The sequence below is a fragment of the Camellia sinensis genome, chromosome 12 (assembly GCF_055761805.1).
Source record: "Camellia sinensis isolate YWXY chromosome 12, ASM5576180v1, whole genome shotgun sequence".
Taxonomy (NCBI): Eukaryota; Viridiplantae; Streptophyta; class Magnoliopsida; order Ericales; family Theaceae; genus Camellia; species Camellia sinensis.
Window position 1 is genome coordinate 58,540,345 of NC_138972.1, and position 19,394 is coordinate 58,559,738.

Sequence of the window (19,394 nt, forward strand, 5' to 3'; positions counted from 1 at the left end):
CAAGATGTGAAACTCAATATCCTGTTGTGCTGGGCCAACCTGTGTTTTGATTTGAACTGTCCCCATCACCTCTCTACTTGTGCTATCGTACGCTCAGATCACCTAGGCCGTAGGTACAAAGTCCGCTAGCTTCAAGCCAATAGCATAAGCCGTGCGAGACGGACAAACATTGATCGCAGACCCAATATCCACCAATACAACCGGTACCCACTTCTCTCTACATTCAACTGAGATGTATAAAGGTTTGTTATGCACAGAGCGCTCAGGTGGCAATTCCTTATCCGAGAAGGTCAAAGTAGGTGAAGCACCTCCTGGGAAGATAAGTCCCACTAATTGTTCTAGAGTTGTGTCGATAGACAGCTTGGCCTTATCCATTGCTGATAGGACAGCTTGCAGGTGCATGCGCGAAGCCATGAGCAAACCCCAGATGGATATGTCTGCTTGGATTTTCTTTAGCTACATCAGTACAGCTTCTTCTTCCAATTGCTTTTCCCTTTGTTTTTTAGCCTCTTTATCCTTTCCGGATGCTTCTGGTTGATCCAAGTGTGAGGGTTTGAAGTACTGCCCACTTCTAGTCATGTGATCCACTTCCTCAAAATACCAAGTGTCGTCTGGTAGGTCTTGGCCCCAATCCTCGTCTGTGTGGGCAAGATGCAGATCATCATCTTCCCACCATACTCCTCCAGCAATTGATAGGCAATTTTCTGGTTCCGTTGTAATTACTCTCACATCACAGTCATCCCCCACAGGTTGTTTGGCTTTTCCTACTTTCTGATCATTCTCATCCCTTTCCTATTCAACCACTTCAGTGCGACTTCTTGCTTCGTATCAGTAGTACTAACAATGCTCAATTCCTCAGCCACTTGTTTCAGACTAGCGTCTTCCGGCAGCTTACCCTTGTCCTCGGTTGTTCCAACCCTTGTAGCAGTTCCTGTTTCTGGCTGTTCTAGCTTAGATTAAAGTCCCTCATCCACATCAGGTTCATCACTGAGCCACCCCGAATTATCTACTGACCCGTTCAGATCGAACCAATTAATTTGTACATTCCCCCGGATCTTGTTCATTGAAGAACTACAGGTTGTTAATGTCCTCCTCGAGGTTGGCTAAGTCATCCAGTCCCTGGCTTGGTCCGTCCTCTCGAACTACATTGACCTCCATCCCTATTGGCAACTCCAGCTCTGGCTTGGCATGATTGGTTGGCACAATGTAGCAGCACAAGTTGTATTCCTCCCCAGATAAGCCCACAGAGCCCTCAGGCATTGAACTAGCACTCCCACTCTCCACCAAGGCAACCTTGCCTTCATCTACAACAGTCACCACCAAAGGTTTAGGTTGGGATGTGGGCGCGTTCATCATGCACAAATCTGTGCTTTTCGGGATGAACAGCGCCGGCTTAGGTAGGTGGGAGGGGGTGATGTATATACTGGGGTCGTAAGGGACAGCCAGTGTATAGATGAGGTTTATTTGCTGGGGTGGAGGGGCTTGGTTATGTGGTGGGAGAGGATTCGTAGTGACATTAGGCTTTTGAGGAGGCGCTATCACCATATTGTCAATGAGATCTTGAATCTCATGACGCAATCTGAAGCATTGATCAGTATCATGACCATGTTGTTGGTAGAAGGCGCAGTATTTGGTCGGATTGTATGCAGAAGGGAGAGGATTGGGCAATGGGCATTGTTCTAACGACTTCAGATGCCCTTTTCTGATCAGGATTCTCAAGGCTGCAGATAGAGACATGTAGAGTGGGGTGAAAACCTTCTGGCCTTGGGGTTGGTGTTTCGAGGTTTGTGATGTTGTATCAAATGTACCAGCAAAGGGGTTAGAAGTTTTCGGTGTGGTGGTGACCATACCCACATTGGAAGGCCTTGCAGCTGCACTACCACTTGTAGTCGCATTGGAACTGTGCGTGAAAGCCCTCCTGGGCTGCTCTTTCTCGTGGTCTATCAGGCCATGCTTCATTGCATCTTCTATCTGCACCCCTATTTCGTAGAGGTCAAAAAAAATAGACAGAGGTAAGACTATCATCTTCTGTAGCAGTCTTGGTTGCAGGTTACGGACCACCATTCTGATCTAGTCCTTTTCTACCAGTCGGATGGTCATTATGGAGGCCTTGGCCCTCCTCCGAGTTACAAAATCAGAGAAGCCCTCCTTCGGCTCCTAGCGAGTTGCTTCGAGATCACGAGTAGTGACCTCGATCTGATTATTATAAGAGTACTGTGCTATGAAGGCCTTAGCCATTTCCTCCCAGTTTCTCTTCACAGAATCTTCAAGTTTGGCATACCAGATGGCCGCTATACCTGACAGGGTCCGGCCAAAGAGCGACAGCTTCTGTAATCTGGTGAGACCCATAGGTCATAGGATGTTAGAGCATAGCCGTAAATGGACCATAGAATCCCTAGAACCGTCAAAACGGTTTATATGCGGCATCTTGAATCTATCTGGCAATGTCACTGCCGAATCAGTATAGCCATCCTCTATGTTAGGAATCGAATTCACGCCTTGTGCTCGTTTAAAGAGCTTTTTTAGCTTGCTTACTTTTAATGTAGTAGGGTCGACCTCAAACTCAAAGGGGGCCTCCGTTTGGTATATTGGTGCTTTGGAGGTCTGTGGTGGAATCGGATCCACTAGGATGCCTGCATTTTCCTGGACATTAGCTGTGGAAGCAGTAGCTCCGGGTAATGGAATATTTGCAGGAGGTGGATGGGATGTAGAGGCTGCTACTTGCTGCAGCTGTTGTTGCTGTAGCCTAGCGATAAACTCAGCCTGTTGGGCTGCAATTTCTACTTGGTAGGCGGTGACTTCCGCTTGGCGGGCAGTATCTAGCAGCATAGCCTTGATAGTTTGTTGAAGTTGTTGAAGCATATCTTCCATATCTACTAAAGGATTTTGAACTATTGGAACTGGTGTACTCTCTGTCTGGAGTAGAAGCAGATGATTGGGCTTGGTTGAACACATGTGAGGTAAAGGGTGACTGTTGATTTGGCAAATTCTGCCAAATCCTCCTCCGTCTAGTAACCGGCTGGGGTGATACAAACACTGGCTATCCCCTAACTAGATCCCCATATCTGCAAATCCTTCTAACTCGGGTCTAGAGTGCTGGGGGGGTAACAGACTTGTCTGAAGCAATGGTAAAAAACTACCTTGCAAAAAGAAAATAAAGCAAAAAGAAACAAAAATCAGAAACCGCACAATACCTCGGCTCAGATAGAAACAACACACGGTTGCAATCGTAAGTTGGATAACTGTACTCAAATACTGATTTCTGACCCAAATTTTTGCCCTAAAACTGATACCCTCAAACTGATGCTCAGACTTGCAATTGACACATACATTCCTGCAGAGTTTCACTCTAAAAGCACGTACTAAGCAAGTGAGAGCCAAAACATCCCTATGATGGCATAAGGTTACCCTATCCTAGTTTTGTCAGGAGCTAGGGGTTCGCTACGCAAACAAGCGGTTTCATTCAATTCTTGCATTCGGGTAAGCAACCTGCCCTAGTTTGGAACAGTCTCTATGGTTCTCCGATATGCAACTAGGCTGATTGGTCAAAAAGGGTACCTCGGCAAGACCACCTAATATACCTCTCACACTTAACACCGAGAAATGAAATGAGGATTAAACGGTACAGTGGTAGTTTAGATCCAAGGGTTGTGTTCCCATCATGGTAGAGCCCACAACCAGTCAGCCTTTTGGTAAGCTCTTCCAAGCAAGCCTCTGGCAAACCGTTCAGGAATAGCAGATGGCAAACTCAGAGACTTAGGCACACCAATGCAAATGAAAATGCAAATAAACACATAAGTGTAAATAAAACAACATAGCATGAGTTCGAGTCAAGTTCTCTAAATCCCTAGTGGAGTCACCAAAAACTGTGGACTCGCCTTTTTCTTTTGCCCCGCCTTTCAGAAAGGTTTGAAAAGAAAGGCCTCACAGTTCGAAGTCCAGCGGTTCTGAATCTAGTCTCACAAGTGCAATGCGAAACTGATAATTACCAAAGCGTCCAAATCCGACAAATTATTTTGGAAAATTGATTTTGAATCAAAAAGTGCCAAAATTGGACTACTTTACCAAATACAGAGTCGCCACCTAAATATTTTGTTTTTGGAGAAATTTAGGAAACCCCGACTCATGCCAAAGGCCACGTGTCCGTTATCACTAAAGTTTCCTTGGCTCGGGAACTTAGGTACGAGAGGGGAAGGTCCTAAATTGAGCACCCTCGCTCGCCCGATCAAAAGATCGGCCTCTACTAATCATGATATGCATTTTATAAACATTATGCATTCTTATTCCGGTTATTAGCTAACTTTACTATGTGATACAAGTATAGACTAGTCGCACGACTTGGAACAATTCAACTCATGTTTGGTTGTGAAAATGGTTTGAATTTGCCACCCTCAAGTGGGCTTAAAGATGCGGATTTGCCACCAAACATAGTGGGCTTAAAAAATGATTTGCCACTCAATAAAGTGGGCTTTAAAACACACATTCGTTGAATCATTCCAATTCAAACAACAAGCGTTCATCCACAGGCATTCATGCAGTTTAGCATTTAAGCACATAGCCTCATGGAAAGCATGCGAAACATGGCAATATGCCAATCACACTCATGCAAGTATGCTAAAGTGTGAAAGCTTACCGAGTACTCTGAGCCAAAATAAAAACTAGTTAGAAAAATGCATGATCCTAACTATGTTAAATGACTAATGCAACACATGCAATGATGCAATTAATAGGCTCGGCTACTAATATGGCATATGGATTGATTTGAACAACATGCAATTAAACACGTATTCAAAGAAGTATTTGAAATGACGATGTGGTTTGAATGATGCGCCAAGCCTTGGTGCATGCAAGACAAATGAATGGATGCAAGCATGTGAGCATAAGGTATGCTAATTGAAATATGATCCCTAATCTAACCATCAAAAGCGATTAAATAAGAGGGAAAAAGACGTGAGGTTAGAAGACATACACATACACACGCACACTTATTACAACATTATGCCCTTGTGAGGGAGGGTCCGAATGAATAAACGTTGACCAACAAGCTACGCTAATTAAGCTAACTAATTATTACAATAATTGAAACAAATTAACTAACTTATTCTAAGCTAATTAAATATTACAAATCGAAGTAATTAGCTAAATACTAAGCTAATTAAATACAAAGCAATTAAACTAATTAATTAGCTACGACTAATTAACTAAGCAAAGCAACTAAATGGCCTCAGGAAACGAGGGATGCATGCATGCTCGGTTCCTCCACCCCGAAAGCCACCATTTTGTTACTGCGAGCCTCTGTTTGCACATTTGAACACTGAAAATTTTGCCAACTTCCAGAACACCTTTGTTCCACCTCAGGAACACACTGTGCAATTTTCATTGGTGGCCGACAGGGGGCCTGTTGGCTACTGGTGGTGGTCGGTAGGCCACTGATGACACGAACTCCTCTTTTTGCTGCAACAGAGAGCAGACAGAGCAAAATAGTGTATTCTCACAGGTTTGTGTGTATTGTTACACTCCTTATCATCAAACAAGCTCAAAGGAGTGTAACTCTTGGCTCTCAAACCACCAATCAAGCAATTTCCATGCATGATGGCCAAAGAACCAAGCTTGTACAAGCTTAATGAGTGCAAACAAGACTCAAAAGACCACTACCCTATCATGCATGATCAATGGTGATGGTGATCAAGGAAAGTGGCACATTTCATCACTTTGAGTATGAAATGTCCCATTTTCCTCGTGTTCGAATTAACGTCCGATTCGAACACATGCAATGCAACATGAAAGATGCTTATCTTGTTTCTTTTACTTGTTCATTTTGTTTACTCCTTTTAAATTACCGATTCATTCTTTAATCGATTAGTTCATTGGTGAGTGTCTTCTAAAGTGAAAGAAGTGTCAACCAAGGGGTAGTTCAAGGCATGAGGGAAGCTTCATGCCATTGGTAATGAACCCTCAAAAGAGGATTAACCATTAATCATGAGCCTCAACCTCAAGCTTAAATAACCCTAAGGTTGAAACAAGCCTCAAACAAATGAAAAAGTGAAGCAAAGAGGGAGGTTGCATAGATGTTAAGTGCTAGAATTAGGCATAAAAAAGCATTAAAACATGCAACCAAGACACACAAATGATGCTCAAAGCCTAGAAACACTAAGCTAGTGAAGGAAATTACACCACAACTATACAAAACAAAGCTCAAATGACCCAAATATCCCAAAATAAAGCTAAAGTAGGTCAAAACAGAGGCAAAAACATGCTGGACTAAAGCTAAGTTAGGCTAGAAAAACATGCTAACATGTGAGCCTAACTAGGCATGCAAGCAAGACACAAGGAGGGGAGGGGAGGGGCTAACCCCTCCAATTTTGGACTTCAAAAAAAGGTTTTTGTCACTAAAAACCTCTGAATTTCAGTGGTCAAAAGGCCCAAAAAGTTTGATTTGAATGTGATGAAAAATGGTGTAAAAGTCTAAACAATTAAGCAATAAGAATAGTGGATTACCCCTTAACACAAGATAGCCTCAAACCATAATATTAATCCTCAAAAAAATGATTTTTTTATACTTGAAAACCAGCCCAAAAACAATACAAAAGGCTGGCAAAACAAGTATTCAAAGCAAGTATACTAAACAAGTAAACTACCTCTTGAAGCTCAAGCACAAATTACGCAACAATCCTAGCTTAAACCTTCTTCTAGAGCACAAACAAGACTCCAAGAGACCATAGCTCCAAGGTGTCCAAGTTTGATTGAGGGTTGATGTGCAAAAGTGTAGAGAAACTAGACTTTAAGGCACAAAATAACAAGAGAGAAAGAGAGAGAGAGAGAGAGAATTCTAAAGAGAGAGAGAGAGAGAGAGATTTTTGGTCTAAAATGTCTAACCTCTCAAAATGGGAGAGGCACCCCCTATATATAGAAAAACAAGGTTTGAGCTTAGATACATCATACCATACACGTGTATGAAGATGCAGCTCAGTGAGCTACAGCTAGCACAGCTGGCAACAAATATTTGGAAAAAGAGACTGGTGGCCGTCGGCCACCACTGGTAGCCAACCGGCCACATCCATGGCTGACAGGCACAATCCATGGTGGACAGCCTTGGGGGGTGGCCAATAGGTCATCAATAGGTCCAGACACCAAGTTTTGGTCCAAAACAAGGTAGAGAAAGAACAAGGTCTAAAGGCTCAAAGACAGGGCATTTCGCCGAGGACTTCGGGCGCTTAAAACGAACACAAACAAGCACAATCATCACGTGCGCAAACAATGACGTCCAAATCTTGAGGACGGTCAAAAATGGGGTGTCTACACCAACACTGTGCTGAAAACAAAGAGGAAGGAATTCCTTTGGATTTGCAAAAAAATTAATCAACTGAGAGGAAGAGAGGGCTGCTAAGCCCTTAATGAATGAAATCATATATGTTAATGTGAGTACTGAGAAGGATCCTGGCTTGATCTAGATTGGTTCTACATTGTCTTCAGAAGAGCACGAGCGACTAGTTGCTTTATTAAAAGATTTCAAAAAACATTTTGCGTAGTCCTATGAAAATGTGCTTGGAATTGATCTTGAGATTGTACAGCATAGGATCACTCCCAGCCTCAAGACTCGACCCCTTTTGCTTTCAAAACCTGGAACTTTGATTCAGAATGTTCAACGATCAACCAAAATATGAGGCTTGCATGGCCAGATTTGAATCAGCCCTTGAACTAGGGGCAACAAGGTCATATGTCATCAAAGGAGGCTTGCACGGCCGGATTTGAAGCAGCCCTTGACCTAGGGGCAAGAAGGTAAGATATCATCAAAAGAAGCTTGCATAGCTAGATTAGAAGCAGCCCTTGAACTAGGGGCAAAAAACATCAGATGTGAACGAAATTCAAAAATGGGTCATCTCAAACCAATGAAGATCGGCAAAAAAGCCAAATCCTGTAATCTGAAAGAAGAAAATTATTGCTGAAAGGACAATTGAGTTCCTATCCACAAACATCGGGGGCAAATTCAGACCCCATTGAATGGGCTCCTACATCATCACCGAATAGCAGCCATTCTCGTGGATCTAGATGGCATAGAGATCCTACAGCCAATCAACATGGACAAATTGAACTTTTTTATCCTTGAGAGGCTCACTAGGCCTAAAACCTGGAAGGGCAACCCGGGCAAAAGTTAGAGCAAGAAAAAGAAAAAAGAACAAAAGTGAAAAAATGAAAACAAAGAAAAAAAGAAAAAAAAACAAAAATGAAAAAAGCAGAAAAAGAAAAATGAAAAAGGAGAAAAGTAAAATGAAAAGAAAAAATAGAGCTTCCAAGATTGAAAACCTGAAAGGGTGGCCTTGGAAAAAGTTAGAGCGCAGAAGGAGAGTGTTAATACCCGAGTGCACGTTAACCCCCGGAACTACGTTAGGCCTGATTCCCATCTTTGGGATACGTAGGCAATTTCATCCTAAAGTTTGGCCCAAACCATTTTCAACCTGCTTGTCTCATCCATGTTGATTAGCTTATCCTTGTTCAACTCGGCTATCCTATCCAGGTCCAATCAGCTCATCTTTGTTCAAAATTGGGTGTCCTATCCCGTTAGAAGATTTAGTTGCAAGACAATTCAAGTTCAAATCTGAGGTTCTGCATTTCAAGAGTTAGTTCCACGTTGATTGAGCAGTGGCCATTTGTGAAAACAATTTTTGAGGAGTTTTAATGAGGTTGACTAATTTTCTCAAAAATTATTCTATTTTTCCAAAACTAAACCATTTCTTGGACCCGAAAAAAGGAAAATTTTCAGTGTTCATAGCTGACTTACATGATTTCAAAGCAGAAAGTCGAACAAGCATGTTAATCTAACTCTCATGTTGGTCAAAATTGTTTTAACGGAAAGCCCAAAATAAAAAAATGGTCAAAATGATGAACTAGAGGCACAGTCAAGTCAGCTTTTTTGTCTTTTCCCTATTGTCAACGTACTCACCAAAAAGGGCACAACTGAAGCTAACAGCAGAGGCCAAAAATTCTCTCATCCTCCAAGCAACAAGGTATCGAGCCAAGCGCGAAGCACGAACTAGAAATAGAGCAGAATATTCGACTCCCCTTATAAGGTCCATAATTTCCAACTTATCCATCAACCACACCTGGGAAGGGATAAAAAATAAGAGAGATTAAAGAATAGAAAGATGTGTGTTGAGAGAAAAAGTAAGGAAAGGGATTTTTAGGGAAAATAGAGATTGAGTGCCAAAGTGATGTGAGAATCACAAATAAGAAAGGATGGGAAACAATACCTAGCGGTGCAGTGGGCTCCTCGTGGATTGAGAGGTCTCCCACTAGTGGAAAACATCCGAGTGTTATGTTTATTGTTTTTGTTTGTCTTGATTCTTGTTTTGAGTCGTTGTGAGTGTAAATAGATGTGTTAGATTGTTTTTACTTTTTTTTCCCTTTGTTGAGTCATGGTGTACTATGGTCAATCGTAGGCTCAATACCCAGTTAAAAACTCATTTTTGGTTTCAATTTCAAAAATAAATCGTTTTGTGCTCAAAGTGTTATGTCATTTCCAACATGGTGTGCAAAACAGGGATCCTTCTTTCATAAAACTGCAGGGTCTAACCCCAATCAAAAGAGAGAACAGTGGAACAAAGACCTATCTGAAGTTACGTAGGTTCCGGACTGCAAAGCGAAAGAAAAGAGGGAAAATTGGAGCATTTGAGTTTGTTTCAACTTCAGCATTTCTGGGATTGCATTCCGGAGGTACCTTTTCAGGCCTTATCATTTCTTTGGAGAATGAGTATACCCTGATCTCAAGTTCCTTTAAAGTTAGAATGGCGATCAAAGTACTCTCCATGAGCATCATTCCCTGCCAGAGGCGTCTTGGCTGTATTTGCAATGAGTTCCTAGGAGACCAACTACGACGGTGGAAACTGGAGTTCGAATGGTGATGCCTAGAACACAAAGGTTTGGAATTTCTGAGGCTAAAGTCTGGTTTAAATACCCAGGGGTGTATCCCCGACTTGAAATCTGTATAGAAGCCCCATAGGTTGAGGTAGCATGTGTGCACCTCAATTCTGGATACTGTACTAACCTAGTCTGTCACCCCGTTAGAGAATAGGGAAAGTTGTGAATATGATCAGGAAGAAAAGTGGCATTCGTGGCTTCTATATGTAGAGGTTACCCCTCGTCGGCATTTGAGGGCCTTTGAACTATGAGTTGAAGGTAAGTTCAAAGAACACAAGAGGGAGATCTCAGTTAGAGTAGAGCAGTTCATCGCCACTCACCCCATGAGGTACTTTTTAAAGTGACGCTTTGTTTGTTTACTGCATTTCCTAGGCATCTAACAAACAATCTCATCACACTCTTTACATCCATCGCATCGTCTCAGGACCTCTTCTCATGGTCTCAGCGTGGTTAGAGTGCTCCATTCCTCACACCTTCACTATTGAGCTGAGGTTTTTGGAGGTTGCATTTGAGTGGTTTAAGCTTGGTTTTTGCCTCTGAAGTTGCTGTTGTAAAGAGGTTCTTGAAGGGTGAGTCTCTTACCTCTTTAAAGCTATGTTTTCATAGCTTATTTGGCCCTATTTGCATGCTTCTTTTGGCTTAACTTTCAACTGTAAAAAGCTTCATCTTTAGGTATTAAAAGTGTTTGTTTGAGGCCTCTTTGGTGTTGGGGGTGGTCTACCCCCTTTTGTACCTTATTTGGCTTTGTTTTGAGCCATCTCTTTTAGGCCTTTGGATCACCTTTGTTTGGCCTCTTCACCACTAAAATCTAGTGGATTTTCAGTGGTAGAAATGTGGTTTTGAAGCCCAAAATAGGAGGGGGTTGTCCTCCCTCCTCTTCTCTTGTTTACTTGTGTTAGTGGCTCACCAAAAGAGCATGTAGTCCTATCTTCTTAAGGTTTTGTTTGAGCACTTTTTTGTGACCCTTTAGACCTGCCATGACTCTATTTTTGCCTGTCTTGGTCACCTCTTGCATGCTTCTTATACTTGTAGTTTAATCCTACTTGTAGCTTTACAAAGTAGCATGTCTTTCTAGCATGTTTTGGCTCCATCTCAGCATGCCTTAGGCCTTATTTCAACATGATATAGCTCTGTTTTGGCTTGGTTTGATTACCTCGTGCATGCTCCTTGCACTTGTAGTGTAATCCTCCCTATAGCCTTAACATGCATCATGCTTTGAACTATCTTTTCAGTGTGTTTTTTGGCTCCACTCCCGCAAGCTTTTACTCATTTTTTTCCATCCTTAAGCTCTGTTTGAAGTTGTTTTGGTCATGCATGCCTTGCTTTGTATAGCCATGGTGCAATCTCGCTCACTAGCTTTGAGTTTCAATGTCATTAGCATGCATTGCTTGGGCTATTAGCATGATTTAGCATCATTTGGTATGTGATTTTAGTGTGTGTAGTGTGGTCACACTCTCTAATCTTTTACTCTTTCAATGCTTTGGAGGGTTTGTGCTTTATGCCTTAAACATGAGCCAATGTGTATGCCATCTTGCCTAGGCTTTTGGGTTACCATTTCAGTTTGTATTTGGTCTTATTTTGCCATGCCATAACTCTATTTTTGGTTGGTGGAGTCATCTCATGTTTGGTTTTGGTAGGTGTAGTGTAATCTCACTCATTGGCCTTGCATGCGTCATGTTTTATGCCTCCTATTCTAACATGTGTTAGCTCTATTCCATGCATGTTTTGGCCTTGTTTTGACTTGCCTTGGGACTGTTTTGAGTCACCTTGGCCCTTTAGGGCTCAATTGATATGGCCATGGTGCAAGTCCCTTTGCTAGCCTTAAGCTTTGAGCCTCCTAGCATGCTATGCTTGTATTATGTGCATGATTTGGCATCATTCCTTACATGATTTCAGAGCCTATTTCATTTCCACACTCTCACATTTTCCACTCCTTCAATATGTTTGAGAGTTGTTGTCTTCACGCCTTGTTTGTGAACCAATGTGAATGCATGCTTGTATTTGCTTTTAGACTTCATTTTCAACATGTTTTGGCCATTGTCTTGGCATGCATAAGGCTTGTCTGAGGTTGGTTTGGTCCATTGAGTATTGCATTACATAGCCCTTGCCATGTTCATGTTGTTTGCATGTTGTTGCATTGCATTGTTGCTTGCATATTGTTGCATTGTATTGTGTTAGCATATTGTGTGTTACATTGTGTTTGGGTTGGACGCCAATCCAAACACAAGGAACAAGGGACGTTTCATACTCATAGTGATGAAACGTGCCTCATTCCTTAGGTCACCGACACCTTTGATCATGTATGATAAGGTGGAGGTTCATCGAGTCTTATGTGTTATTTGTGTGCATTCATTGACATTGATTTGTGCAACTCGGCCTTTTTGGCCATCATACATTGAGATGCGTGATTGATGACTCAAGAGCCGAGCACTACACTCCTTTGAGCTTGGGATATGATAAGGACTGTGGTTGCACACACATTTTCTTGTAAATACACTGCCATGCCTCTGTTAGTGCTCTGTTGCAGCAAAAAGGAGAATTCGCAGGAAGCAGTGGCCGACTGGCCCTCAAAGGCTGCCGATCGGCTATCAAAATTGGCCGATAGCCATAAACTCTAGCCGATGGTCATTGCTATTGGCCGACCACCCCTCAGAATGTTCCTAAGGTGGATCAGAAGCATATTGAAAATTGGCACAATTTTCAGAAGTACAAAAGAGTGCAAACAGAGGCATCATGAGGCACGACAGTGGATTTCTGAGCGAAACCGACCGAGCATGCATCTCTTCCTTGCCCGCGAGGCCATTTCTTTATTTATGATCAGTTCGTGTAAACTAGTCATTTGATTTGTTTTGTAATATTTTAATTAGTTTGGCATAGTTATTTGTTTCAATTTGGATTGTAATAATTAATTGGCTTGTTAGTTAATTAGTTTCGGTTTGTAATTAAGTAGCTTAGATTAGCTAGTTAGCTTATTATTTGAACCTTCCGTCGAGAGGGAAAATGTTGTAATAAGTGTGCGTATGTGTGTGAATGTATTCCAACCCTATTCTTTCTCCCTTTTACTTATCCGCTTTTGATGGTTAGTTTAGGGCATATTTCAGTTAGTATACCTTATGCTTTGCATGTTTGCATCATTCATTTGTCTTGCATGCACCGGGCTCGGCGCATCATACAAACTGCATTATATTTCAATATCAATTTGCATACATATTATCAAGTTGCATTCACATGACATCTTAGAATAGCCGAGCCTATCTTAGTTGCATTTTGCATGTGTTTCATTAGGCATTCTTAACATAGCTAGGATCATGCATGATTACTAACTAGCTTCTGTTTTGGCTCAGAGTACTAGGTAAGCTTTTATGCTTTAGTATCCTTGCATGTGAGTAAGTGACTGCTATGATAGCATGCTTGCCATGAGGCTAACTGCTTAATTATTAACTGCATAAATGCCTGTGGGTGAAGGCTTGATTCCTTGGATTGGAACAACTCGATGATTGTGAGTTTTAAAGCCCACTTGAAGTAGCAAATCAACATGTTTTCTAAGCCCACTTGAGAGTGGCAAATCCGCGCTTTAGCCTACTTGCGAGTAACACAAACATGAGTTGTTTTGTTCCAATCTGCGTGATTGAGTTTATACTTGTATGCTGTGCGCATCACATAGTAATTCTAGATTAGTAACCGGAATAAGAACACGTGTGTTTATAAAACCAACATATCATATTAATAGAGGCCGATCTTTTGATGACCTTCACCCATCATACCCAAGTTCCCGAGCCGAGGCAACTTTGGTGATGATGGACACGTGGCCTTAGGCACGAGTCAGGGTTTCTTAAATTTCCCAAAATAAAACATTTAGGTGGCGACTCTGAAATCTGGCGAAGCAGTCAATGTTTGGCACTTCTTGATTAAAATCGATTTTCCAAAAATGATTTGTCGGATTTGGACTCTTTGGTGATTTATCAGTCTTACATTACACTTTGTGAGATTAGATTCAGAACCGTGACAGGAGTCCGAACTGTAGTAGCTAGAACTACAATTCGTGCCCTCGCACGCGGAGCGGAGTTCAGGTGGTCTACAACAGTCCATGCTTAACATCCTTGCCTTGATCTCCATCTCCTTCCCTCCACCTCACTATCGAAATCCAACCTCCATTTCCTTTTTTTTTTTCCATTACATTTTCACTGAGGCAAATTGTCAAACAAGTGAAGTGCGAAAACTTATTATTGGGAAGAACAGAACCAGCTCCTGCTCTACATTTCCCCCAAATCACAAAACCCAGATGAAAAAAGAAAGATCAGAAAGTGTACTAATAGCCTTACTTGAATGAAGATGGATGGTAGAGTTGAAGGTGTGATCATTCGCCGCTAACAATGGTAGCCAATTAATAGAGTTGTGCTTGGGGGAACACTAATGCCCGATGCGTTACAGATCTTGGATGGTTCAGTCGATCGAACAGATGTAGCAGTCTATGGAGGGAATACAATCGCCCATGGTTCAATCGCCCATCATTTGTTGAACTTAATTGCTAGATCAAATATATATATATATATATATATATATATGTGTGTGTGTGTGTGTGTGTGTGTATATGTATGAATATGTTTTTATGAGTATGGCAAACTTATTATGTATCATGAGGTTGTTAGGCATGTCGTTAAGCATTGGGAATGTTTGATGATAATCAAAATCTTCATATCATAACCATCTACATATGAAAATATGAACTCTTTCTTTTTTGAGGCTCTTCCATATATGAAATAAAAAAATAAAAAAATAAATAAAAGAAAGAGACAAACAAATCTTAGATATGTTCTCAAATTTCTTGGATTTCTTAGAATCTTCTTCTTTGATAAGTTGTAAACAAGTGGCTAGACATTCAAATCACTGAGAACAAATATGGGAGATGAAAGAGAAAGTGGATCTGGGAGTAAAAATTAAACAGATAAGAAAAATATGTTTAGTAAATTTCAACAGATAATGAATGGAATTTTTATTTCAACATATACAAAATCTAAACAAATAAACACTACAAAAAAATTACTTTTTTACGACGGCAAAATACCGTCGCAGATACCCAAAACGCTGTCTCAAAAGCTTTTTTGCGATGACAACTGGCTTTTAGCGACGGCAAGTGGGGGGTCACAACAAAGGGGTTTGCTAAAAGGTTTTAGTGACGGTATAACGTCGTCGTCTTTTTTTTTTTGCGACGACAAAAATGCCTTTTTGCGACGGCAAAATGCTGTCGGCATTAATGCGTGGAAATCTGAGATTTTTTTAGACGGCACTGTGTTGCCGTTGCTAAAAGGGTTATTTGCGATGGCAAAAATATCGTCGCTAAAGGGTTATTCGAGACAGCACATTATGCCGTCGCTAAAATATTATGTGCGATGGCAAAGAATACCATCGCTAAAGGTCTTTCGTTTCAATTAATGCCAATATCTTTTGCGATAGCATTACTGCCGTTGCAAAAAATTTGGTTCTAATTTTTTTTTTAGATTGTGGTGCCCTTTCAAAAAAAAAACTGCAATAAAATTATTAAAAATATGAAAATTACCTGTATTAAATGAAAAATAACTAAAAAAGAAACAGATAATTACATAATAATATAAAAATTCTACTATATAAATAAAAATTCATCCATAATTAAAATATTCTTACATTTATAACAACACGTCACCAAAATTATCCCACTACATAATGTTGCACAATACATACATAATGTTGTTTACAAATCTAACTAACGTAAATCAAAAACAAAAGTTTCGTCATGATTCTTCCGTGGGTTTCAAAAACAAAAGCTAGTAGCAATCTTCACACGCCTGCATTCCACAAGAAGCAATATGCTACTCAGGAAATATCTGAAAATAAAAAATAAAAAATAAAAATAATTAATGACAATATAATTATGTGTTAATATTTTAATTACAAAAAAACATAAAAAATTAACTACTATATAATTACAAAGATAGTTAAGTAAATAATTTTGGTTAGACAGAAATCCGGCCCTAACTCCCAAACTGAAAACCCGATTCAAGCCCCGTCTTCTCCTAGAAGTCTCTCGTGCCTAGACGGCCTTGTGTGCCAAATTTCGTGTCAATCCGATCCCGTTTGGTGATTTTGGGGCGTCAACACCTCAAATTCAAGTTTCTTAAGGAACTAGTTTGCCTAGAGTAATATTCAACTCTAACTCCCAAACGGGGGAACCTGATTCGAGGCCTGTCTTCTCCCACAAGTCTCTCATGCCTAGACAGTTGTGTGTGCCAAGTTTCGTGCAAAATCGACGATGTTTGGTGATTTGGGGGCGTCAACACCTCAAATTCAAGTTTCTTAAGGAACTAGTTTGCCTAGAGTGATATCCGACTCTAACTTCCAAACCGGGAACCCGATTCGAGCACCGTCTTCTCCGACAAGTCTCTCCTATCTAGGCGGTTGTTTGTGCCAAGTTTCATGCTAAACCGACGCCGTTTGGTGATTTTGGGGTGTCAACACCTCGAATTCAAGTTTCTTAAAGAATTAGTTTGCCTAAAGTGATATCTGACTCTAACTCCCAAACCGGGAGCCCGATTCGAGCCCCGCCTTCTCCCACAACTCTCTCATGCCTAAGCGGTCATGTGTGCCAAGTGTCGTGCTAAACCGATGTTGTTTGGTGACTTTTGGGAGTCAACGCCTCGAATTCAAGTTTCTTAAGGAACTAGTTTGCCTAGAGTGATATCCGACCCTAACTCCCAAACCGGGAACCCGATTCGAGTCCCGTATTCTCGCACAAGTTTCTGGTGCCTAGGTGGTCATGTGTACCAAGTTTCGTTCTAAACTGACGCCGTTTGGTGATTTGGGGCGTCAACACCTCGAATTCAAGTTTCTTAAGGAACTAGTTTGCCTAGACCGAAATTCGGCTCTAACTCCCAAACCGGGAGCCCGATTCGAGCCCCGTCTTCTTCTACAAGTCTCTCGTGCCTAGGCGGTCATGTGTGACAAGTTTCGTGATAAACCAATGTCGTTTGGTGATTTTGGGGCGTCAACACCTCGAATTCAAGTTTCTTAAGAAACTAGTTTGCCTAGAGTGATATCCAGCTCTAACTCCCAAACCAGGAACCCGATTCGAGCCCTATCCTCTCCCACAAGTCTCTCATTCCTAGGCGGTCATGTGTGCCAAGTTTCGTGCCAATCTGACCCCGTTTGGTGATTTTGGGGTGTCAACACCTCGAATTCAAGTTTCTTAAAGAACTAGTTTGCCTAGAGTGATATCTGACTCTAACTCCCAAACCGGGAACCCGATTCGAGCCTCGTCTTCTTCCACAAGTCTCTCATACCTAGGTGGTCGTGTGTGCCATGTTTCGGGCCAATCTGGCCCCATTTGGTGCTTTTTGGGCGTCAACACCTTGAATTCATATTTCTTAAGGAACTAGTTTGCCTAGACCGAAATCTAGCTCTAACTCCCAATCGGAAACCCGATTCGAGCCCCATCTTCTCCCACAAGTCTCATATGCCTAGGCGGTCATGTGTGCCAAGTTTTGTGCACATCATTTGGTGATTTTGGGGCGTCAACACCTCGAATTCAAGTTTCTTAAAGAACTAGTTTGCCTAGAGTGATATCTGACTCTAACTCCCAAACCAGGAACCCGATTCGAGCCCCGTCTTCTCCCACAAGTATCTCGTGCCTAGGCGGTCGTGTGTGCCAAGTTTCGTGCCAATCCGACGCCGTTTGGTTATTTTGGGGCGCCAACACCTAGAATTCAAGTTTCTTAAGGAGCTAGTTTGCCTAGAGTGATATTCGACTCTAACTCCCAAACCGGGAACCCGATTTGAGCCCCATCTTCTTCCACAAGGCTCTCGTGCCTAGGCGGTCGTGTGTGCCAAGTTTCGTGCCGATCCGACCCCGTTTGGTGATTTTGGGGCTTCAACACCTCGAATTCAAGTTTCTTAAGGAACTAGTTTGCTTAGAGTGATGTCCGACTATAACTCCAAAACCGGGAGCCCGATTCGAGCCCTGTCTTCTCCCACAAGTCTCTCGTTCCTAGGCGGTCGTGTGTACCAAGTTTCGTGCCCATCCGACGTCGTTTGGTGATTTTTGGGCATCAACACCTCGAATTCAAGTTTCTTAAGGAACTAGTTTGCCTAGAGTGATATCTTACTCTAACTCCCAAACGGGGAACCTAAATCAAGTCCCATCTTCTCCCACAAGTCTCTTGTGCCTAAGCGGTCATGTGTGCCAAGTTTTGTGCTAAACCGACATCGTTTGGTGATTTTGGGCCATCAACACCACGAATTTAAGTTTCTTAAGGAACTAGTTTGCCTAGAGTGATATCCAACTCTAACTCCCAAACCGGGAACTTGATTCGAGCCCTGTCTTCTTCCACAAGTCTCTTGTGCCTAGGCTGTTGTGTGTGCCAAATTTCGTGCTAAATCGATGCCGTTTGGTGATTTTGGGGCGTCAACACTTCGAATTCATGTTTTTTAAGAAACTAGTTTGCCTAGAGTGATATCCGACTCTAACTCCCAAACAGGGAACCCGATTCGAGCCCCGTCTTCTCCCACGAGTCTCTCGTGCCTAGGCAGTCGTGTATGCCAAGTTTCATGCTCAACCGATGTCGTTTGGTGATTTTTGGGTGTCAACACCTCGAATTCAAGTTTCTTAAGGAACTAGTTTGTCTAAAGTGAAATCCGGCTCTAACTCCCAATCCAGGAACCCGATTTCAGTCCCGTCTTCTCCCACAAGTCTCTTAGCTTAGAATGAAAAGAATGCAAAGATACATTTTAGCTTAGAATGCAGAGATACATTTTATACCTGATCTTTTGGTGGTGTTGTATATGGATTCTTGTCTTCTGCAGATTCTCTAAATGCCCGGTAGCCACTCGATGCATATCGAACCTATGATAGTCAATGCATAATGTGTTAATCATATTCGAATTTTATACATATTGTTGTGTGAAAATTTCATTATCAAACAATTTAATTTATATCGAACCTGTCTGTTGGGATCCACACTCGCCCCTTGTGACACAAAGTCCATCATCTCAGCTCTCATCCACTGTAAATGTGTAGAGAAGTCTGCTCGCATCTCCTCCCCCAGCTCCTCCCTCAACTCATCTCTTAGCTCCGCAAGAACCTGCTAGGTGATCTGAACAATAGTCGATGGCTGGGGTGTTGACTGTGATGGCCCAGAACCATCTTTATACACCGCTCTCCGAGTCACAGTTCTCCCGCATGTGCGACAATATCCATGTCCGCCATGACCTATCAACTCATGGAAAATGGCATTCCTAGCCTCCAAAGTCCGACAATCCTCAGGTAGTATAGAGATTTGACGATTAAACTCATCCTGTATTGAATAAGACATACAAGTATATGCCAAATTTAGATGGTTGACACACAAAAAATAAAAAAATAAACTTTAAATACAATGAAAGGTGTTTGGAAACTACAAAGGTCGGATAATCTCTGGGTCATCTGCTCTACGTGTCATAAGTCAAACATT

At 41.8% G+C, this 19,394-nt stretch overlaps 1 pseudogene; it reads right to left on the reverse strand.

Annotated features, from left to right (window-relative positions):
• Positions 1-456: 456 nt before the first annotated feature.
• LOC114262059 (protein NRT1/ PTR FAMILY 3.1-like) overlaps positions 457-19,394 on the reverse strand; it is a 31,774-nt pseudogene continuing 12,836 nt past the window's right edge.